The 23802-nt window shown below is 36.9% G+C and overlaps 3 non-coding genes and 6 pseudogenes across 3 annotated transcripts; all 9 read left to right on the forward strand.

Moving 5' to 3' along the window:
- Positions 1-1296: 1296 nt before the first annotated feature.
- On the forward strand, positions 1297-1368 carry LOC118622249. The gene has a single exon (XR_004958011.1). It is a non-coding gene; the product is annotated as a small nucleolar RNA SNORD113/SNORD114 family (small nucleolar RNA).
- Positions 1369-10376: 9008 nt separating this feature from the next.
- On the forward strand, positions 10377-10448 carry LOC118622291. The gene has a single exon (XR_004958032.1). It is a non-coding gene; the product is annotated as a small nucleolar RNA SNORD113/SNORD114 family (small nucleolar RNA).
- A 3456-nt stretch (positions 10449-13904) lies between these two features.
- On the forward strand, positions 13905-13977 carry LOC118622281 (annotated as a pseudogene).
- A 2151-nt stretch (positions 13978-16128) lies between these two features.
- Positions 16129-16205, forward strand: LOC118622290 (annotated as a pseudogene).
- A 2086-nt stretch (positions 16206-18291) lies between these two features.
- LOC118622247 lies at positions 18292-18365 on the forward strand (annotated as a pseudogene).
- A 1056-nt stretch (positions 18366-19421) lies between these two features.
- On the forward strand, positions 19422-19494 carry LOC118622256 (annotated as a pseudogene).
- Positions 19495-21241: 1747 nt separating this feature from the next.
- On the forward strand, positions 21242-21332 carry LOC118622275 (annotated as a pseudogene).
- An 879-nt stretch (positions 21333-22211) lies between these two features.
- Positions 22212-22286, forward strand: LOC118622204 (annotated as a pseudogene).
- A 961-nt stretch (positions 22287-23247) lies between these two features.
- Positions 23248-23316, forward strand: LOC118622199. Its single transcript, XR_004957988.1, has one exon. It is a non-coding gene; the product is annotated as a small nucleolar RNA SNORD113/SNORD114 family (small nucleolar RNA).
- Positions 23317-23802: the final 486 nt, after the last annotated feature.

The raw sequence follows: 23802 nt of genomic DNA on the forward strand, positions 1-23802 counted from the left end.
TGACTGGGGCCGGAGGAAATGCTCCCACGGCTCACTCACGTGGCTGGAGGCTTGTTGGTGGGAGGCCACGATTACTCCACGGACCTGCCCTCAGGACTGCCTGAGTAGCCTCGCCGTAGGACACCTGGCTTTCCCTAGAGCAGGTGCTCCAGGAGGGAGGAAGGGGGAAGCCGAGTAGGTTTCCCACCTGACTCAAGTCCTACACCGTCACTTCCACAGTATCCTATTGCTCGTGGAGGTCGGGAATGACGCAACGTAGGAGGCTGCACAAGGTTCTCAATACCAGGAGTCATTTTGGAGGCTGGCTACCACATACAGCTTCTTTAAAAGGTGCAAAGTTAAGTAAAAGAAGGGTAAACGTGGACGAGGTTTAAATATGGGATTGATGTGAAGCAAAGAAGTTGATAATCTGTATGTGCAGGGTGTCCCGAAAAATGTATACACAACTGGAATGATTACGAAGTCAGTGTTTATTAACAAACAGTTCATTGTCAAAGTGTAAAAGAATCTACAGAAGGGAATACTTTGTTTGTCCATGCCTGTGTTCAGTCGGATGCCGGTTCTCCCCAGGCAGTGGGCGAAGGCGGAGCAATGGTCGCAGACCTCGAGAGTCATTTTGCTCAGGGTTTGCGTCATTCGCGTTCCATAGCTGTCCTCAGCTCGGCGGCTGTTGCTGATTTTGTACCCTAAACTTTATCTTTTACGTATCCCCATAAAATAGTCCAGTGGATAAATTTTGTTGAAAGCTTAGTTTGGCTTTACTCATTATTTCAAATCAGTTAAACCTGAAAAGGAGTGAGAATGAAGTGAGTTATCAGCTGTTAGCTGTGGATACATTTTTTAGCACACCCTATATAATGCTGAGATCCATCGCAAAAGAGATGTAGTCTTAGTTTTATGTAAAACAAACCTGTAGATATAGCATAGTAATAGTCTAGGATTTTGTTTGTAGTTTTTTTTTGGTTTTAAATTTTCTTTTTTTTAAAATTGATTTTAGAGAGAGAGGAAGGGAGAGTAAGAGAGAGATAGAAACATTGATGAGAGAGAACATTGATTGGCTGCCTCCTGCATGCTCCCCACCTGCATGCCCCCCACTGAGGATCGGGCCCTCAACCTGGGCATGTGTCCTGACCAGGAATCAAACTGTTGACCTCTTGGTGCATGGGTCGACGCTCAACCACTGAGCCACACCGGCAGGGTGGGCTGTTTTTAGGTATTTTTCACTCATGTATTAGTGTCTTAATGAGGGAATCAATAAACAAAGGTATGAATGAATGAATAAAAGGATGCCCGCTTTGGACCAGTGATGAGCATTCTTGGGTGTCTGAATCAATGATTGTGATTAAATTTTATAACTCTGAGGTCAGAGCCTAGTTAAGCCTATATGGTCAATAAGCTTACAGCAGAAGTTAGTAATATCTAGGATTTTGTTCTTGGGCTACTAAGGTTTATAGGTCAAGGTTGTGTAAGTGAATTGATAAATGATTAAATAAATCTATGAAGACAAGGAGAGCCATATGTGTCCTGATAGTGTGTAATGTATTTATTTTTAATACATTTCTGATGCACTCACTTCCAATAGAAAGTGATTAAATCTGATACTTATTTGGCCAAGGAATATATAGAATTAGCTGCCTAGAAATCAATGCCGCTGTTCTGCATTGTTTGAGAGGTGCTGGTTGCTTATTGAACATAAGAAAATGTGATCTAGTTGGTTGTATCTGAGAGTAATGAGCACATGAACAGCTGTTAATACCATTCAGATTTCAACTTCACTTTGTGTGTTCATGGATATTGACAAGATTATTAGTGAATGTATAAGCACACTCATCTCTCAGATAATTGTTTTGAAAACAAGGATTGTTTAGAAAGCAAGATTTCTAAGGCTTACAGTGTTGACATTCGGGGTGGATAATTCATTGGGATGGGAGGCTGTCCTGTTTATTGTAGGATGTTGAGTAAATTCCACTGGATACTGATATTGACCACTCCTCTCCAAATGTAACAATAAGAAAAATATGTCTAAAGACATGTAGTTGTCCTCAGGGGGCAACATTGTCCCCGTGAAGAGCCATAGGTGGTAAAGCATGGACCACTGCGGAGCATGTGTTAAAAAACAGTGAGTTATCTGTCCTGTTGTACTTTATTGATAACCAAGTTAAAAACCGAAAACCAAAACCAAAACCAAAAAACTAGGCTCTTCCCACTTTGGGTCAGGTTCACCTAGAAAAATTTAAAAATTAACTATAGTTGGTCTGCAATATTAGTTATATTAGTTTCAGGTGTACAATATAGTGACTTGACATTTTTATACCTAGTCGTCATCTGTCAAGGTGGTTCTATTTTTAATTTTTTGAGGAATTTCCATACTGTCTTCCATAGTGGCTGCACCAGTCTGTAATCCCGCTAACAGTGCACAGTATCACTGACTGTACTCCCCTCTCCCCTTCACCTTCATCATCCATCCCCCGGCACCTCCCCTCTGGTAACTATCTCTTTTTGTCTGTTTCTATGAGTCTCCTTTTGTTTTATTTTGATTCCACATATCAGTGAAACCATATAGTATTTGTTCTTCTATGTCTGTCTGATTTCACTTAGTTTAATACCCTCTGGGCAATCCATTTTACACTTGATTATACTACAATTTTAGTTTTTGTCTTTTTCTAAATTTCATTTTGAATTACAGTTGACATTCAGTATTAGTTTATGAGTTTCAGGTATATAGCATGGTGGTTGGACAATTATACAATTATTTATCGAGTGATCCGCCCAATAATTCAAGTACCCACCTGAAGCCATGCATAGTTGTTGCAGTATTACTGACTGTATTTTCTGTGTTCTACTTTACATCCTTGTGACTGTTTTGTAACTCCTTAATTCCTTCACCTTCTCCACGCAGCCTCCCAACACCCCTCCCATCTGGCAACTGTCAGTCTCTGTATCTATGAGTCTATTTCTGTTCTATTTGTTCATTTTTACTTTTAGATTTCCCATGTAAGTGAAATCATGTGGTATTTTCCTTTCTCTGAATGACTTACTTCACTTATCATAACACCCTCTGGGTCCATCCATGCTGTCACAAATAGTAAGATTTCATTCTTTTTTATGGCCAAGTAATATTCCATTGCATATATGTACCACCTCTTTTCCCCCCTCCGGGATAATAATTTTTTTATAGCAATAATAGGAATATACAGACAACAATGACAAACAAAAACCAATCAAACACAAATACTTGTTTTTTGCAAAACTCGTCTTAAGCTTTCCTGGCACTATTCAGAAGCTTATGCTTGTTTCTCGGCCCCTCACCCCAGGACCGATGTGTGTTCTTTTACAGAGAGCACCTTGTTCCATCTCTGCAGACATTTATCTCGTCCTCAGTGAGGTCATTCTTGGCTTCATACTCATTACCACCTCTTCTTTACCCACTCATCTATTGATGGGCATTTGGGTTGCTTCCGTAGCTTGCCTGTTGTAAATAACGCTGCTCATAGGGTGCATATGTCTTTCTGCTGTAGCAGTTTGGATTTTTTCAGATATAACCCAGAAGTGGAATTGCTTGGTTATAAGGTAGTTCTATTTTTAATTTTTTGAGGAACCTCCATACTGTTTTCCATAGTGGCTGCACCAATCTGCATTCTCTCACTTTCAGAGTTGACGACTATTCCCTTGTGTTTTAGGCCACAGCTAATTTAAATCTTCACACGTGACCTAGGCTATTGACTGTTGAAGGGGAGCATGTCAGCAGATGGTTGATAGGGTCAGACATCTTGTTCCGGGGTAAGATGGTGGGGTCGTGGTCTTTGTTGTGCCACATTTAAAATATGGACACATTACACAAAAAGGATTAAGCATGGATTAGCAACGAGTACCAGATTTCTTAGAAGCAAGGGGTTTAATTATGCATTGTGTGATGTAGAGAGTCATCTGTTGATCTTGGCCATTTCAAGGTTCTTACTGGGATTTGCGGGGTTTTTATGTGTCAGTTTTGGTGTTGTTAGTGAATCAATGAATGGATGGATAAATACATGTGGAGATGAATGAAGGGAAAGAGTGGCAAGCCTGAGCCAGTGATGGGTGTCCTGGGATGTCTGAATTAGGAATGTCGATTAAGCCTGATAGCTGTGAGATCCATTAGAGAAAGAAAATTACCCTATTATCTCTGTGGGAAATGAGCATATAGCAGAAGTTAGGAAGTATCAGATCCTGTTTTTTGGTCTATTAAAGTTCTTGAGCATAGATTATACTTTTATAAGTAAATTACTGCGTGGATGAAAGCATAAAATATGTACATTAAGGAGGGCCCCGCCTGGAGTGGTTAGAGTATATAATGAAATAAGAAACACTACTAATACAAGCAAAATAAATAGATCAAGGCTCTTACACCTTTGGGTCAGGAACCTAAAAAGACAACTTTATGCAAGAATCAATGGTGCTGTTGATGGGTAGCAGATTTTTTTTTGTGATATCACTTTCTTTTAAAAAAGACTTTATTTTTTATGCCCTGGCTGGTTTCGCTCAGCGGTTAGAGCGTCGGCCTGCGGTCCGAAGAGACCCGGGTTCGGTTCCCGCTAAGGGCATGTACCTCAGTTGCAGTTTGTCCCTGTCCCTGGTAGGGTCGTGCGAGTGGCAGCCACTCGATGTGTCCCTTTCACATCGATGTTTCTCTCTCTTCCTCTCTCTCCCTCCTGCTCTATCTGAACAAAAAATAGAAAAATGTCCTCGGGTGAGGATAAAAAATAATAATACAAAAATAAATAAAAAAGACTTTATTTTTTAGAGCAGTTTTATGTTCACAACCAAACTGAGAAGAAGGTCTAGAGACTTCCTATAATCCCCCTGTCCCCACACATGCACAGCCTTCCCCAGTATCCGCCTCCCCCACCAGAGTGGTCCGCTTGTTATAATTGATGAACCTACTCTGACACATCATTATCACCCAGAATTCATAGTTTACATTAGGGTTCACTCTTGTTTGTAAATGTAGTGGCCTGAGGCAAATGTATAACGACGTGTATCCATCATTATCGTATCATAAAACTCCTCTGTGCTCTGCCTATTTATTTCTCCCTCCCCTGTAACCTGTGGCCACCTCTAACCCTTTCATTGTCACCAGTTTTGCCTTTTGCAGGTGTCATCTGACTGGTATCATACAGTATGTGACCCTTCTGTCACTTAGTAATATGCATTTCGGTTTCCTGCATGCCTTTTCGTGGCTTGATAGCTTACTTCTTTATAGCTCTGAATAACCTTGCATTGTCTGCATGCAACACTGTTTATCTATTCACCTACTGGAGGATCTCTTGGTTGCTTCCAAGTTTCGGCAGTTATGAATAAAGCTGCTATAAACATTCACGTGCAGGATTTTGTGTGGGCATAAGTTTTCAACTTCTCTTGGGTAAATACCAAGGAGTGCAATTGTGAGATCGTCTGGTAAGAATATGTTTAGTTTTGCCAGAAACTGCCACTCACCACACACCTAGTTGTGTCTCATTGTTGCTTTAATTGGTGACATCTGATGTGGAGCATCTTTTCGGATGCTTATTTGCCATCTGTGTGTCTTCTGTGGTGATGTGTCTGTTAAGGTCTTTGGCTCATTTTTTAATTGGGTTGTTTGTTTTTTATTGTTGATTTTATGTGATTTGAATCACAGTCATTTATCAGATGTATCTTTTGCAAATATTTTTTCCCAGTCTGTGGCTTGTATTTTCTTCTCGTGACAGTTTTTTGGCAGACAAAAGACTCTTAATTTTAATCAAGTCCAGTTTATCAATTATTTCTTTTGTGTTTTGTCTTTGGTCTTATATTTAAAAAGTCATTGACAAACTCAAGGTCTTCTAGATTTTCTTCTATCTCTTTTTTGAAACTTAGTTTAATTTTTATTTTTTCCATCACCGTTTATCCCCTCTATGCCCCCTTCCACCTCTACCCATCCCCTCCCTTTGTTTTATATTTTGGTCGTTGATCCATTTTATAACATATTTTACAACTTGATATTTTTTATTGAATCGTGGGGTGACCTTGGTAAATAAAGTTATATAGGTTTCAGGTGCACAATTCTTTTTTAAAAAAATTAATTTTGTTCTTTCTTGATTTTAGAGAGAGGAAAGAAGGGAGGAGAGAGAGATAGAAACATCAGTGAGAGAGAACATCTATTGGCCGCCTCCTGCATGCCCCGCCCTGGGGATTTGGCCCACGACCTGGGTGTATGCTGTGACTGGGAATCTAACTGGCGACTTCTTGGTGCGTGGGTCGACGCTCAACCACTGAGCCACCCCAGCCAGGCTCAGGTGTAGAGTTCTATAGTACATCATCTTTATATTGTACTGTGTGGTCACCACCCCAAGTCAAGTCTCCTTCCATCACCATTTAACCCCTATACCCTCTGCCCCTCACCTTTCGCTCTGGTTATTACCGTCCTATGTCTATGAGTATTTTTTGTTTGTTTTATTTTGCTTTGCTTATTCCCTTCAACTTTTCCACCCACCCTCCCTAACAAATTGATTTTTAGTAGTTCTTAAACAGGCCTTTTAAGATGTGGAGTTGATTTTCGTGAAGAGTGTAAGGTCTGTGTTTCCATTCTTTTTTTTTGCATTGGGATAGCCAGCTGTCCAGGTACGATTAGTTGAAGAGGCTGCCCTGCTTCCCCGTCTCGCCTGTGCTCTACTGTCAAAGGTCAGCTGGCTCTCTCTATTTTCTTGGCTCTATTCCATTCAGTGGATTCGTTTGTCGGTTCTTTGGCAATACCACACTGTGTTGATGACTGCACCGTATAGTGAGTCTGGAAGTCAGGCAATGCCAATCCTTTAACTTTGTTGTTCAATATTGTATTGGCTGTTCTGGGTCTTTGCCTATTCATATAAACTGTGAGATAAGAGCAATTTGTCTACCTCCACAAGATAGCTTGCTGGGATTTTGATTAGTATTGCATTGAAGCTCCAGATCAAGTTGCATAAGAATTGACATCTTGACAATATCAAGTCTTTCTGTCCATGAACATGGAATATTTTTCCATTCGTTTAGTTCTTTTTTATTTACTTTTATCAACGTTTTCTAGTTTTCCTCATGTACATTTTGTACATATTTTGTTAGATTTATACCTAAGGATTTTATTTTTGAAGTGCTAATGTGAATATTGTGTTTTTAATTTCATGTTCCACTTGTCCATTGCTGGTATATAAGAAAGTAATGGACTTTTATATGTATTTTCTATATAGATGGCATCTGTTAACAGAGATAATTTTCTTTTTCTTCAGTAATAGTACACATCTTATCTTTTTCTTACCTTATTGCATTTGCTATAACTTCCAGTACAGTATTGAAAAAGAGTGGTGAAAAATAACCTCCTTGCCCTGACCAGTTTGGCTCAGTGGTTGAGCATCGGCCTGTGGACCAGTGAGTCCTGGGTTCAGTTCCTGCTAGGGGCACGTACCACCAAAAAAAAAAAAGAGAAAGGAAACGAAAAGTAACATCCTAGTGGGAAAGTTTCAAATTGCTAATCATTAAGTATATTGTTAGCAATAGGTCATTTGTCAAGTTGAGGGAATTCCTCTCTTTTTATAGTTACTAAGTTTTTTAATCATGAAGTGTTGTAATTTGTCGTGAAAGATACTTGGGTGTCTTCCTTCTTAAATTTCTTTGAATAGTTTGAGAAGGATAGGTGTTAGTTTTTCCTTGAATGTTTAGTAAAATTCACCTTTGAGGCCGTCCAGTCCAGGACTTTTGCTTTTTGGATTTTTAAGAAAATTTATGCTTCTATTTCATTAGTTGTAATGATTCTTTTCAGATTTTGTGTTTCTTCTTGATTCTGTTTTGGAAGATTGTAGGTTTCTAGGAATTTATCGATTTCTTCCTGATGGTCCAGTTTGTTGGCATATAGTTTTTCATAATATTTTCTCATAATCCTTTGTATTTCTGTGGTGTCAGTTGTTACCTCTCCTCTTTCATTTCTGGTTTTATTTATTTGGCTCCTCTCTCTTTTTCTTGATGAATCTAGTTAATGCTTTATCAATCTTGTATATCTTTTCAAAGAACCAACTCTTGGTTTCATTGATCTTTCATATTATTTTTTGGACTCTATTTTTTGTATATTTCTGCTCTGATCTTCATTATTTCCTTCTGTCTACTCACTTTGGGTTTTGTTTGTTGTTCTTTTTCAAATTACTTTAAGTGTACTTTTGTTTATTTGAGATTTTTCTTGTTTCTTGAGATTGGCCTATAATGCTATGAAATTCCCTCTAAGAACTGCTTTTACTGTGTCCTATAGATTTTGGATTGTTGTTCTCATTTTCATTTGTTTCAAGCCATCATTTCATTTCTTTTGATTTCATTGTTAACCTATTCATTGTTTAGTAACATGTTAGCCTCTGTTTGTTTGTGTTTTTCTTTTTTTCTTGTGATTGATTTTTAGTTTCATACCATTATGGTTAGAGAAGATTCTGATTTATTTTTAATCTTTTTAAAAATTATTTTTTGAATTTAATTGGTTCCTTTATTAGTTTACTGAAGTACAAACTTAGATTACTAGTTTTCAATCTTGGGTTTTTTCTTTAAATAAAAATTATATATAAGGTATACAATATGGTGTTTTGACATACATTCACATAGTGAAATAATTAGTATAATCAAGCTAATTAATATCTCTATCTCCTCATACAGTTACCTTTTTTTCTATTTTGTTCTTGTGATAGGAGCAACCAGCAATCTACTCTCTTAGCCAAATTTCAGTATACAATATATTATTAACTATAGCCATTGTGCTGTATATTAGAGCTCTAGAACTTATTCATTCTACATAACAGCAACTTTGTTCTCCTGACAAATATCTGCCTATTTCCTCCATCTCCCACTTGTGATAATCACTATTTTACTGTCTGCCTCAATTAATTAAACTTTTTCAGATTCCACATATAAGTGAGATCATGCAGCATTTTTCTTTCTGTGTCTGACTTATTTCACTTAGCAAAATATCCTCCAGGTTCATCCATGTTGCAAGTTATAGTCTTCTTTATCCATTCATTTGTAAACTGACACTTAGTTCTTTCTTTCTAATGTATGCATTCAGTGCTATAAATTTCCCTCGAAGTACTGCTTGTGCTGCATCAATTTATTAAAGGAAACAGGAAACATTTACATAAATGGATATTTAATTGAGTATATATCTCATCGAATGAGAAGCAGTGATGGATACATGTTGACATGATGTTTATAGAAAGAAACTTTCTGGCCTGCTTCCATTTTTGGTAGCTCAGTTAGCTCTTTGCATTTAACAGCATTTCCATTCTGGGTCCCTGGCTGGTGTACCGATTTGACTTTTTTATATAATGAGCATATAGCTAAATCATCCCATAAGTTATAAATAAATGAATAAATGCACATATAAAATCAAACATGAGTTATTGAGAATGTGAAATAAGGACTTAAAAATATACTCACTTTGTAAAAGTAGCATCCATTAAAATGATCTTTTATTCTGTGAAAACTCTTAAACTATAATGATTTTTTGTTAGATCTTATTCTTATTCTAATGTGGTTGATTCAACCATGGCTCTTACATTACTTGGAAGTAAAAGTAATACTGGACTAATTAAAAAGGACCAAAGTTTATTACTACTTCCATGTAATTAGCACATAATAAAATATAGGTTAATTCTACTTTGTCCTCCACAGAATGACGACAGTACAGCAAACTTTTTCATTTTCTAAGGAGCAAAATCTTGGCAATTAGCTCTGTGGATAATGACCATAGTAAGTAAGACTTGAAGTTCCCATCCTTGGTTGGAATGTTTTATTCACAAGTGTTTAGTGATTTTTCAGAAGAATCAGTAATTATAAAAGAAATACACGACCCCTCCCCCCTTCCAGTATGGACCAGTGATGGGAATATGTTCTGACTTAAAAGTTACATTTAAGCTAATCTGGGACAACTGAGGGAACTTAAAGAAAAAGGTAGTGATCATTTAATTCATTTTTCAGAACAAATTAATATTCCATCTTATTTTTATCCACAAATGACTTGAACATTTGAATACTGTTACAGTCCTGGCCGATATCCATGCGTGTGGCAGCCCATAGCCAGTGGAAGATACCGTGTGGGAGACAGGATTGAAGATGGTGGTTTCACTACTCTTCATTGAACCATCTTTAAAACATGGGCTAATTAAATAAAACAAAGCCACAGAGGATGGATGCTGAATGCGGATTTGTTACGCAGCTTGGATAGTAACTGATTACACATGTTCTCTGAGGTCCACTGTACAAAGAGACCTAGTCTATTTGATTTATGAAGAAAGAACCTGGAATTTTAAGATTGTATTGTTATACATAGATCGATGAATAAATAAATGAATGAAAGCATAAAGGAATAAAAACATACTTGGACCAATGATGAGTACCATGGGGTATCTGAAGGAGTTTTGATTAAACCCATATTCAACTCTGAGGTCCACTGGAAATGCGCCCATGTTACCTTGTGCTTGGGCTTTTGCGATTCTTGGGGATGGATTGTAGTTTTATTATCAAATTTACCCCAAATAAATAAAATGTATTAATGAATGAAAAAAGAGGACAGGTCATTCTTCTATTATTAAAATTTAATAAAACATGGATTGTTATTAGAAGTTTGCTCAGATTCGACTTCCCAAGGCTCTTTTTGCTCTGGGAAGGAGTACATAGTCATGTGTACATTAACAGTCAGGGTTTTTGTTCTGTGTTGGTGGTGGGTTACTGACTGATTGTTTGATTAAGGAAATCGAAATGCATTTACTCATACAAATAGTTGGTTAAATAACCACCTAATTGAAAGCCAAGTGCAGAGACCAATGATGAGCATGTTTTATATGACAACACTCAATTAACTTTTTTACTGATTTTTATAACAACACTAAAACAGAAGCAAGTGGATTATTCTTGATGGCAGTGTTCCATGTTCTTATCTAGTAAATAAGATTGTAGATACTGATGTCTTTGTATAAGAGAAAGGAGGTATAATTTTATATCCTTATCTATTTTTAGACATTCAGCAAGCCACAGACCAAATAGGAACATGTTTTGACATGAGGATACTGACTCATCTTGGCATCCAACAACACATATACTAGGAAAAGTGTAGGCTCTGCTAATTTTTGAAAGGTGCACCTAGAACTTTCCAAGTTAGAGTAATTTGGATCCGGTTGGTGTTTAACCATTTTGGGTGTTTAGAAAAATGAGGACATGGTAGTATTATTCCTTGAATAATAAAATGTACTATTGAATGAATTAAAAAAATACATATAGTGTAGGATTGATGAGAGTGTACCATGAACAAATTCAATATGTTCAATTCTGTACAAATAAATTTAGTAGAAAGATGATCTTGGCTATCCTTATGTAGGTAACACATAAAGTCAGATGTCTTTCATTGTTACAGTTTCTCTTTTGTATTGAACAATGAACTCAATGGTGTTCGTATCATTTCATAGGAAAATTTAGGGAAGTAACTGAAAGATTTTCATTGTTAGGAAAATGATGCGAGGTGGGGTTTATGATGAATCTTGTCTTCCTGAAAATTTCAGTTTGAGAAAGCTAACTCTGTCGTAACTTTTAAATGTAGGCTATTATTTTCCGTTATAGAATGAGCACCTCTGATTTAATTATTCTCTAATGGTGGTCACTTCTGGGACTAAGGAGCATAAAGATTGATGTAAGTAAACATCAGTGCTAACCCTAGATGGGGGTTATTCATGGATGGCCACAAAATTATTTCAAAAAAACAAATAGTGGAAAAAATGATAGAATTTCAGAGTACAGAAAAAAAAATGGAATTAAGGAATGCCAATCATGAGCCCATGGTTCAATGTCACAAGAACTAAAACTTATGATTGATTCGATTCAGGACCATCATGAAAGTGATGGAGACCATTTAAAATGTTATCAAAGCAGTTTAACTTCTCTTGTCACATTTGCCTAATGTGTTTCTTTATGGATAAAGATCTCAGTGGTTAACTCTTTGAGGCTAGAGTACCTTTGAAGATGGCAGATGGCAGTTTTGTCATTTGCGGGCAGACAGGTCTGTGGTTATTGATTACGCCAACTTGAATATGAGGTCGAATCCGGTGAGAGGACCAGCTGGGCCCTGATCATACGTAAGGGACTGGTATGAGGGATGGTGCCGAATGAACCCCTGTGTGTAAAACAGGTTCGTTGTGAATGGTGTTTGAGTCTGTTTGCTCTGTGTGAACAAGGGCAACGGACAGATCTCGGTTGCATTTAAGACTTTGTTCCCAGTTCTGTGTCATTAGAGGTTAATGATGATATCATTATTATTCATGAATCCATGAATGAATGAATCAGGTCAAAAAGGCCTAAATGAGTGAAGCAATAGACAGCCTCGCGTGGATCAATGATGGGTATTAGTGCAGGTATCTGAATCAACACATCCCTTTGATTAAGCCCTCTGTGCGACTCTGAGGTTCATTACAGAAAGAGAACCAGTCAATGTTCCCTGTAGAAATCAGCTCAGAGTAGGAAAACTCAATAAACTTGTTTCTGGGCTTTTGTGGCTCATGGCTATGGATTGTATTGTTTCAGGTGAGTTGATGCGTGAGTGAGTAATGAAATGTGTATATGGGGGCTAAGAGGGTAGTCTGGAGCAGTGAGGACAGAGTGATACAGTGACCTAACGTTACTGCCCTTCTGAAGGAGAAGGAGCAGCTTCAGTCTGCAGTCCTCTTTCACATGGAACATACCTCTGTAGGTAAGAGGCAGTATTTTGAGTTTTTGTACTTCGCTGGGTATTTTTTTTTCTTCTATTAAGAAAAGAGAAAGTGTTTGCCTCAGTCAGTAATCCCATATTGATTTTTTATTTTTTATTTAGAGAGAGGAAGGGAGAGGAAAAGAGAGGTGGAAACATCGATGAGAGGGAACATGGATTAGCCGCCTCCTGCATGCCCCCCACTGGGGATCAGGCCCACAACCTGGGCATGTGCCCTGACCGGCAATCAAACCGGCGACCTCCTGGTGCATGGGTCGGCTCAGCCACTGAGCCCCACCGGCCGGGCAATAGTCCCTTAAACAGCCATCTAATTAACAGATGTTCATATAGATTACAGATCTTCATCCATATGAACATCTGTAATCATTTTAAATATTAATCTTGGGCTAGGTGGTAGACTTCATGGTGTTTATTATATTATTTAAAGCTAAGAATTTCATGCTGGATTAATTTAAAAATTGCATGTTTGAGCCAAAGTTTATTGGTTCCCTGTTCTGCCTGACCAGCAACCGTGAAAACACTCAAATGATCTCTCAACCTGCTGTGTCCTGTCCAGAGCGAGCAGAGAACAGCTGGACGGTCACCTTGAGTGAGGAGCACGGAGACTCACGTACGTGAGTCCCTTCATGTGCACCCGCTGTCTGGGGTCTTTGTTCATGGGTGTTATCTGAAGAATTTACAATAATCACTCTGGACAACATCCATGAAATAAAGAAAACACTCTCCGTGTGGGCCAGCGGTGGAATGGCGAATAAACCAAAAATTACGTTTAATCTAAATCAGTACAACTGGGGACATTTTGGAAGATGACAGAAGTTGTTGGATTTATTCTCAAGCGGTTTAACATAACCATAGCTGGCTTGCGCATTCTCATATACGCAGAGCTGGTGGGGACTCTCTGGGGGCCACGAGTTGCACAGGGTGTTTTCATTATTTTTCATAGAAACATCTTCGACGGACCAACGTTCAATGAATGAGGGCCACCCAGGAAGAATGAGGAATATAAACGCAGGGATACTGTCCCATCCCACAGATATAGTTCATGAGCTCTATGCGACAAGAGCCTAAAATTCAAGGATCTTGATTTGTTATTTTGGAATTGTATTATTATTTGTGAATCAGAAAAGTAATTAATGTAAAAGAATTGCCAGCATGGACCAGTGATGAATGTCATGGGGTTTCTGAAGCAAGAATTTTGATTAAACCCACCTGAAACTGAGGTCCATTACAATGAGACAACTCGTTATCCTGTAATGAGCCTGCGAAACCTTTCTCGTGGGCTTTGGGGTTTGGGGTATGACCTGTATTTTTATAATAAAACTAATCCACAAGTAAAGAAATACATTAATGAATGAAAAGTGAGAGAATTTTTTTTTTTAAAGTGAGAGACAGATGCGTATACTAACTTTAAGGCATTTAATGAAACAGAATATTATTAAGACAAATTTGAGATTCAGTGAATTAATGGTCAAGGCTCTTATCACCTTAGTAAGGAGCGTATGATCATCTGTTAAGAGTCAATGTTTTGGTTCTGTGTTGAGGCACATTGCCAATTGGTCATTTTATTAAGGAAAGGGAAATGCATTTACATAAAGGGTTGATTGAATAAACTATGTAATTGAGTGGGAGAGCATGGAGCAATGATGAGATTGTTTTCTACAAACACAGTAATGATTAATGCAATCTTTTAATGCAATTTTATATAAGCAAACAGAGTTAAAGGAACCAGTGTGCTATTCTTTTGGCTAATGACATAAGGACATATGTAAATATTATTCAAGGTACTTATCCAGTGTGGGTGGGCTCACATACATTGAAGTATAATTATAAGTGAACAAATGTATATATTTATATTTCAATTAGACAACACTACCTCAACGGGAAGCACGCAATTGGGTGTAAACATCATGATTTATTGTGTTTTATACAACTGCTATCCATAGAAGACGGAGTTCTAGGCGGTGTATAGAGACACTGGCAAATAACAGGTTTTCAGTTTTTTTAAAAATATACTTTTTGATTTTCAGAGAGAGAGGAAGGGAGAATGAGAGATTGATAGGAACATCGAAGAGAGAAACACATCAATGGGCCACCTCCTGCACACTCCCCCACTGGGGATCAAACTTACAACCCGGGTATGTGCCCTGATTAGGAATCAAACGTGCAACCTCCTGGTCCATGGGTTGATGCTCACCCAATGAGCCACACCTGTGGGCTTTGAGTTCTTTTTTGATGGTTGTTTATACTTTTTGGAATTCTTTTAGAAAAATGATCTTCTTACCCCAGAGTAAGTCAAAAAAGCAAGTGGCTGAATAACTATTTTAAGGAGAGTTAAGCTTGGACCATTGGTGAGATTGTGCCATGAATAGAATATCCCATGCATCCAGTTCTGCACAAAGTTCAACACAAAAGATTATCCTGGCTCTTACCTATGTCGGCAGCAAGTACAGACAGATATTCCTAATCGTTTTAGTTTGTTTTCTATTTACTGATAGAATGGTGCTCATTATGTCACTTATTGCACATGTTAATAAATAAAAGGTAGTGCTCTTTCTTTCCAAATGTTGAGAATAGGATGTAAGGGTTAGGATTACATGATTGTTGATCATTTAAAATAGCTAAATGTAGACTGATTCTTTTTAAAATGTGTTTTTTACTTCTCAGAATGAACACACTCTATCAGATTTGATCATTATCCCATGGTGACGATCTTGATTTTTACCTCTTTGAGTAAAGAGAGACCAGTGTAAGTAATAATCAAAGTTCATGTTCCTACCTGTGGGTGTGGTCATTCACTGAGATGTTCTGAAGGAGCACATGACTACCTCCACACACAGGTCGAAGGTGGTCATCCATTGACCGATGATTCGACAGTGTCATGAATTCAGGATTTTGATGAATCCATTTCAGCATGACTGAATTCATTGGGACACGAAGATGAAAGACATTTCTGTCATTTATAGAGCATTTTAATATTTCACCTATTTTTTGCCCCAGTGGACTGCTCCACTGATACTGTTATAGACTGTGGACCTGTTGAGGGGAGCATCTAAGAAAATGGAGATTTTTTGTAGTTTTGTATAAAATGCTAGTTTATTGTACCATGTTGACAATATGGGAGTTAAAGGAAGGAGGCCCAAGCGTGGACCAGTGACTAATCTGGAATTGATGGGATGTGATACAAAGAAGTGGACAAGTGCATATTTGTGCGCAAAGAGGGCTACCCTCTAGCTCTGTGGGAAGTCCAGTTTGGAAGACATATTCATGTCTTCAAGGGACTTGATTTTATTTTTCTAATTCATGGACATTGACTGTATCAATAAACTGATGAATAAGTCCAGAACCAGTTATGAAATGAAGGCACAGAATACCAAATTTGGAGCAGTGATGAGTGTGCGTGGGGCATCTGAATGAAACCTTTTGATTAAACTCAGTCTATAACTCTGAGGGCCATAGCATCAATGGGAAATGTGCTTATAGAGGAATTGAGGAAGATTCAAGGATGTGTTCCTGATCTTCTGTGGTTCGTGAATAGGGACCATATTACTATAAGTAAATCAATGCACGAATAAAGGATAAATAAAGAGGACTACACCTTACCTAATTGATGAAAGGAGCCAATGAACCAAAGGTTATTGTTAATATATTTCTGAAATTCTATGTTTAAATGAAGTGTGCTTGAGGCTGCTTCTTTTGGGAGCATACAGACAGATAGCAAGAACATTAATGTTGTTTTTCTGAGTTGGTGGTGACTTTCTGGTTGCAGGTCATTCTAAAAAGAGACAAAACTTACATAATTACATAATCAATAATACTTAATATAATGAGCTCAATAACAGTATAACAAATCATGATAAACACATTAGTATAAAATTATTTTAGTATATAATCATTTAATAATCAATAAGAACAATAAAGTACAAATGATTAGATAGTTATTGAAACGTGGAAAAGGTCTAATCATGTAGATTGTAAAACACAAATATAATAATTACTAATCCCCTTCTGCTCACTGATTTTTATTTAGAAAGGAAAATGTGAAGCATTTTGTTGATTTCTGTGAATAATAAGACAAGGGATGGATTTAGATTCTGTACTAACAGCACCAATATTGTTGCTATTATTATACATGAGTGAAAGGATGATTTCATACCTCAGTCCCTTATTAAAACAGGCATAAAGCATGGGGTGTTCTAACCACTCAAAATCACTTACAAAAGATCCAAGCCCAAGTCTCTAAATGCATCTTGCTATTAAAATTTAAACTCAAAAGAATTAAAAGGAAAATTCAATTCCTTCTTAACACTAGCCAGATGTTGCCAGTGGCTACTGTACTTAGCTGTGCTATAAGGAGCATTTTCTTCACTGCGTCCGTGCTGAGATGAACAGTTGTGTAACACCATTTAGTTTTGGGTAGCCAGTGACTCTACCATTTTGTTTTTCCTTTGGGGAGAAAGAACCGATAGCTAAATTGTCCTTAGAGTTATGGAAGAAATGAATAAAATAAGTTAATCAATAATTATGTGATGTAAAGCACAGCGTGGCTGGCTCATTGGTCAGATTATTTCATGAAACAATCTTACTAGGTAAAATGTTTCCCCATTCAGAAGTGATGTCCCTTTTGCTATTTGGTAGGGGTATATTGACAGATATTAGTAATTATTATAATTCTTATGTTGGGTGGTAATCTTCATTACATGATTTCACACTAACAGATGAAAAGGGTACAGCTGTTGGGTTGAAGAAAATGTTACACAAATCAATGTTTGTGATTAATCTGGAAATGGACAACTAGCTACTATTTAAGAATCTAAATGTACACCTTTCATTCTTTTGAGAACCTGCCTTTCCTCCTGAATGAACACTCCGCCTTGGATTCAGTCCCTGTCCAGTGATGAAGATGTTGGCTGCTACCTCTGTGGGAAAGGGTCAATGTAAGTCACAAAGTTTCTGTCTTGGGCTGGTGTGGTTTTGGTCATGTGTGGTCATGAGGTGCTTCAGTGGGACAAAGGCTCTATAACCAAACCAGGTCCAAGGATAACAAGTATAGATACAAAATAGGAATGTCTCATGAGCCTAAAGCAGAATTAACCCAGTTCAGTACACCTGAGATTCATTTCTTCAAACGATGGAAGCATTTCATTAATTTTCAGAACTGTTTGCTATTCTATAATATTTCTGGACCACAGTTGATTTAAGCATTTCCATATTGGTAAAAATCCAGGCTATTAACTGTTTAGAGAAAGCTCTGAAAAGGTGGAACATATCATCTGGGTCCTAGATGTGGGGTTCCATTGTGGGTTTGGGCGTCTATGACGTCATGTTTTAAATTGGCCAAGTGAAATAACGTGGCCCAAATCATGGGCCATTTTTAGCGGTGAAACTGTATGAAGCAAGGTTTACCCTGAGATCTCGTCTGAAAGCTCTGTGGGAAATCAGTCTAAAGACAGAGCATAGTTGTGTCAAGGATCTTATTCTTGGGAGTTTATGATTCCTGGGAAAATGAAAGTATAAAAAAATTGAAAAAAGAGGGCTAAGCCTGGACCAATGATGAGATTGGAGGGTGTCTGAATCAAAAATATTGATTAAAGCCATCTGTACCTCTGAGGTCCGTTATCACAGTGTTTACCTGTTTCCTCTATGGAAATGAGCTCACAGCAGAAATTCAGGGACCTTAATCATGGACATACATACTTTATGGTATAAACTGAATTTTTCAATGGTGAAATGAGAATTGAAACGACTTCATGACTAACCTAGGACCACACAAGTAATAGTCTTTAAATCAGTGTAAATCGGGATTGTTCGTTATTTTGAACATTGGCATTTATTGGACTCCACAGATTGAAGACCATGGTTGACGTCAGTCTCTGCTGATGAAGATCTTGACTGTTAAGGTAAGAAATCTAAAGACTAAAGTAAATAATGGTTCAGTGCTCTGGTCTATTGGGGTGAATTTTTAGTTAGTGTTCATTGAGTTTAAGTTCAGCCATACATAGACCAATAATAGCAATGCGTTAGGACCCAAAGAGTATGTGCAATCCAATTTAGTACAATTGTGGTTGAAAATAGGATGGACAACATTTCATTTGTTTTCAAAGCTGACTAGTAATCCATCTTATTTTTGCACTGCATTTGATTTAAACATTTATCCAGCAATAAAATCTAGGGCTACACTGTCCAATGTGGTTGCCCCTAGCCACAGGTAACCATTTCAATGTAAAATAATTAACGTCAAATGAATGTTAAATTCAGTTTCTCATTTTCATTAGCCTCATTTGCAGTCCTGAGCTACCTGTGGCTAATGGCGACTCTTTTGGAGAGCCCAGTTACAGCACATTGATATTATTGCAAAGTTCTACAGCGCTGCTCCTCACTGAGGAAGGAGGACAGATGGAGATGGAAGGCATTGGGACAGGCTAGGTGTGAAGCAAGGATGTTAATTGATCCATACATACTTCACTGATGGCCACTGCAAAGAAAGATCTGGTCTGTTGAGAAAAGACTCACGTTCATGGGAAAAGACCCTATAAAGAGATCTTGGTCCTAGCCAAGGATCCTATTCTTGGCGTTAATTAGAAAATTATGAATATTGATTTCATTGCTGTTAGTGGATCAATGAATGGATCAATAAACAAAGGTATAAAATGAAGAAAAAGATTGCTTGGCCTGGATCAATGATGAGTACCCTGGGGTGTCTGAAATCAAGGATTTTGATTAAACCCTTTAACTCTGAGGTCCGTTACCAAAACATTTCATTGTGATCTGTACAGCACACGAGCTTCTGCTAGGAATTACGATGACTGAATAAGAGACATGTGAATGAATACCAAGAAAATGGGTTATTCCAGGTTTGAATAAGAGAGTATGTAATGTAAGATAACTAATATAAAAATCATCAGTACTTTTCTAAAACACTGATTTTCAGTAAAATAAAGACATTGATTAAAGTTGACTCCTTTAGGTAAAGAGCACTTAGGTAAATGGATATACGAGTCCATCTTATTTTTCTGGGTTGGGTTGTTGGATTTCTGTTTTATAGAGAAGGTTGAAGCCTCAACTTAAGTGAGTTAGTGATTAAATAACTGCATAGTTGCCAGAGACTTACACATGGACCTATGTGGAATGTGTCACACAACCAGTTATGATTAATTAATGATTGTCACCATTTCTTCATTTACAAAGACGATCTGATCTTTTTAGGTGCCTAATGAATATATGGACGGGCATTAACACTGTCCTGATTTTGTGGAGTCACAAATATTAATGATGTTATTATTAATTTATAAAACAATAATATTTTAATCGAATATTTGAAAGATGGCAAAATTGGACCAGTGAGGATCATTTGTTATGAAACAGGGAGAGTGATTAATACAGTTCCACCTAATTGCTCTCCAGGTAGAGCAAACAGGCCTGGGCTCCTACACTTTTGCAATGGTGAATATATGTACTAAGACAGGGATTCTAAATTTGTTGGGGTGATTTCTTTAAAAGATGGAAAATAAATGACTCAACGTGTGACGATATACATACATACATATACAAAGGTGGGGCAGGCATAGACAATTACTGAGAATCTGCTCAGATCTAGAATTCAGATTAACTTAATTTCTCCCAAGCAAGATATATTTAGAAAGAAAGTAATAGTTCTTATCTGGCTGAGTAGGGGACATATAAACAGATATGTGTAATAGTTATAGTTCTCATTCTTTTGTCTGGTGTTGGTTTCAAAGGTGTTCATTATATCAATGCATACTTAAATCAATCAGTCAATAAATTATTCAGAGTTCTAATATATAACAAGCACTAAGGTTTATTCCTAATCAAATATTGTTGGCTTGGATCAATTTTAAAAATCTGAATCTAGGCTGATCCATCTATCTATCTATATAATTTAATCTATTTTTACATTTGCTTTGTACTCTACAGAACGGACACACAGTGATTCAATTAAAGGATTGTAGAAACCTCAGTAAGTAACAAAGGAACTGCTTCTTACTTGATGGTTTGTCATGGGTTTTAACTTGTTGAAAAGAAATAGATAGCTACATATACAAATAAAATGAAGGTTATGTGTGGGCGAATTCAGCACATCTACGGTCAATTATAGAGACAAAAGCAAGATCATTTATTCATTTTAACATTTAATTTTTCAATTAATTAATGTAAAATGTATTATTCAGTTTTATTTCTGAGTCACAGTTGAGTTAAACATCCCTTTATAAAGACCCAGTTTAGTCACATTCAAATAGCAAAATAGGGTTAAAGTATTGCATTAATTTATATAGCAAGCATAAGCTTTGGGGGTCAATTAATGAAAGATATATGTGTGTATATATATATATATATTCTCTAGAGAGTTACTTCCTACTGTATAGATATATTTATATTAGAAATAGTCATGGATCTTGTTTCAAGTTGTTATGACCTCTAGGCATTTTGAAATTATTATTAGTGAGTAGATGAATTAATCAGTAAAAGCATGTAGACACCATTGAAGATAGTGAGGGCCAACATGGGCTGGTGGAGGATGAGTTCTGAATGATGACTACTATTTGCCTGAAACTCTGAGGTTTAACACAAGAAGAAATCTAGTCTAAACCTTCTGTTGGAAACAATTCTGTGGATAGATGTTAGGAATATTCAAGAATTTTGTTCTTAGTTTTTGTTTTCATGGAATTTGATTCTATTATAAATGGAAAGAATGAATAAAAATATATGAAGAAATAAAGAGGGTATAATATTGTCCAGTTATGCAAATATATGGTGAGGCCAGAAATACCTTTAATATATATTACAAACACTGTAGTCCATTAAGAAATAAAGGTATCACCTCTTTAACTAAGGAATGATACATACACTTAAAATAAGAATCCCTGTTCTTGTTTTGTCTGTGCCTTCTTCAACATTGTTTTCTCAAGAAAAAAATATATCAATTTAATATAGACCCCAACGGCTAATAGAATGACAGGAGAATTCGGGATTAATGGAGAGAATATGTCAATCTTTGCATCATTTGTTCTGCTTTGTGCTCTCAGAATGAACCCTCCCTGCTGACTTCAGCATCCTTCCTGGGCTTGCTTCTGTGTCATGAGCATGAAGACCCTGTAGTCTAGTGAACGCCTTTGTCTCTGTTGGGTAGTTTTGAAAGGATATTCACTGTATTGTTAAAAGAATCCAAGAAGTCCAACCATGCCCTAGTGATAAATATGACATTGTCATTATGTCATATTAATATATGGCATTTGAACATTGTTTTGATTAATCAATATTTGAAAAATTAACAATGATTAATAAAAGATACAATCATTGTGACCAATGATCACATAGCTATTAAGGCTACGTACATATTTTTCCCTTAAGTTTTTGTATTCAGTTATTTATTTCATTATTAGTGAAATGATGAATTAATCAATAAACACACTTAGAAATTAATGGAGATGACAAGGGAAAATTCTGGACCAATGATGACGACTGGTGGCGTATGAGTCCTGGATGATGAATACTTTGTGTCGGGAACTCTGAGGTCCAACACATAAAGAAATCTGGTTTATGCCCTGGCCGGTTTGGCTCAGCGGTTAGAGCATTGGCCTGCGGTCCGGAGAGACTGGGTTCGGTTCCCGCTAAGGGCCGTACCTTGGTTGCAGTTTGTCCCCGGCCCTGGTTGGTCGTGTGGGTGGCAGCCACTTGATCTGTCCCTTTCACATCGATGTTTCTCTCTCTCTCTCTCTCTCTCTCTCTTCCTCTCTCTCCCTCCCACTCTACCTGAACAAAAACTGGAAAAATGCCCTTGGGTGAGGATAAAAAAGAAAAGAAATCTGGTTTATTTCCTTTGTTGGAAATGACCTTATTGGCACCTGTTAGTAACAAACAAAGATTACATTCTTTATTTTTATGTTCATGGATAATGATTCTATGAGCATAGATAAATTAGTGAGTTACTAAACACATATAAAATCAGTAAATATGAATATGTGAAGCATTGTACATTATGAAAAGGAGCAAATATTTAAGTGGCTAAATAAATTAAATGTGGAAAGTAAAGTTAGTGCACCTAAAGTCTCAACTTTTTATCACCTTCTGTGTTTTGTACTGCTCAGAATGGATGCACTGGAGCTGTTGCAGATTCTTCCATGGTCGCAAGATGTCCAGTTGTCTGTATGTTTGGAGCATGTAAACAAATGTGAGTTTTATGGGTATATACTCTGTATTTGAAAAGTGTCAACTATAACCAAAGAAAGCTCACCATGGCCCACTGATAAATATGGAATTGAGGTGTAGCATTATACTGAGTAATCCCTTTGTGAAACTTAGAGGGTGATTAATGAAAGAAATATATTGATGTAATAAATGATTCTATAGGTAGACGTAGGACTAGTCAAGGCTCATGTTCAAGGTTTTGTTGTGCTTCATAGTTGTTTATTTTATTATGGTCAGATAAGCTGATGAATTAATCAAGAAACAAATGTGAGAGTGGATAAAAAAGGTCAATCTGGACCAATGATGACTACTGGTGGCGTATGAGTCATTGATGATGACTACTCTGGAACTCTGAGGTCCAACTTTAAAAGCATTCTAATTATTTACCGCCAGTTAGCAGTCATTTTTATAGACATATTTAGGAGTTTACAAGGATGTAGTTAATGGATTTTATTCTATCGTAATCAGTGAATAAAAGAATCAACTTATTAATATAAATAAAGATGAAGAAGGTAAAGCATCATCCAATTATGAAAAAAGGTAGTAATGCAAGAGATAATATTAATAAATATTGAAAGATAAGTCAATTAAGAGATAAATGGTTAAAAGGAGTTACCTTTAGCTAAGTCTGTTATACATAATATGAATAATGTCCAATATTGGGGTTGGTGAAAGTTTAATATTGTTTGTTTTTCTTAAGAATAAATCAAATATATATTAACCCAAATTAATATATAACTTAATCACCAAATAATGAAATGTAGATGCAAGGACCAATAGAGAAAATATCTCAGTCATGTTATCATCTACTCTGCTTTCTACTGTTTAGAATGGAACCCAGGCGGAAT

The sequence above is a fragment of the Molossus molossus genome, unplaced genomic scaffold (genome assembly GCF_014108415.1).
Source record: "Molossus molossus isolate mMolMol1 unplaced genomic scaffold, mMolMol1.p scaffold_m16_p_1, whole genome shotgun sequence".
NCBI lineage: Eukaryota > Metazoa > Chordata > Mammalia > Chiroptera > Molossidae > Molossus > Molossus molossus.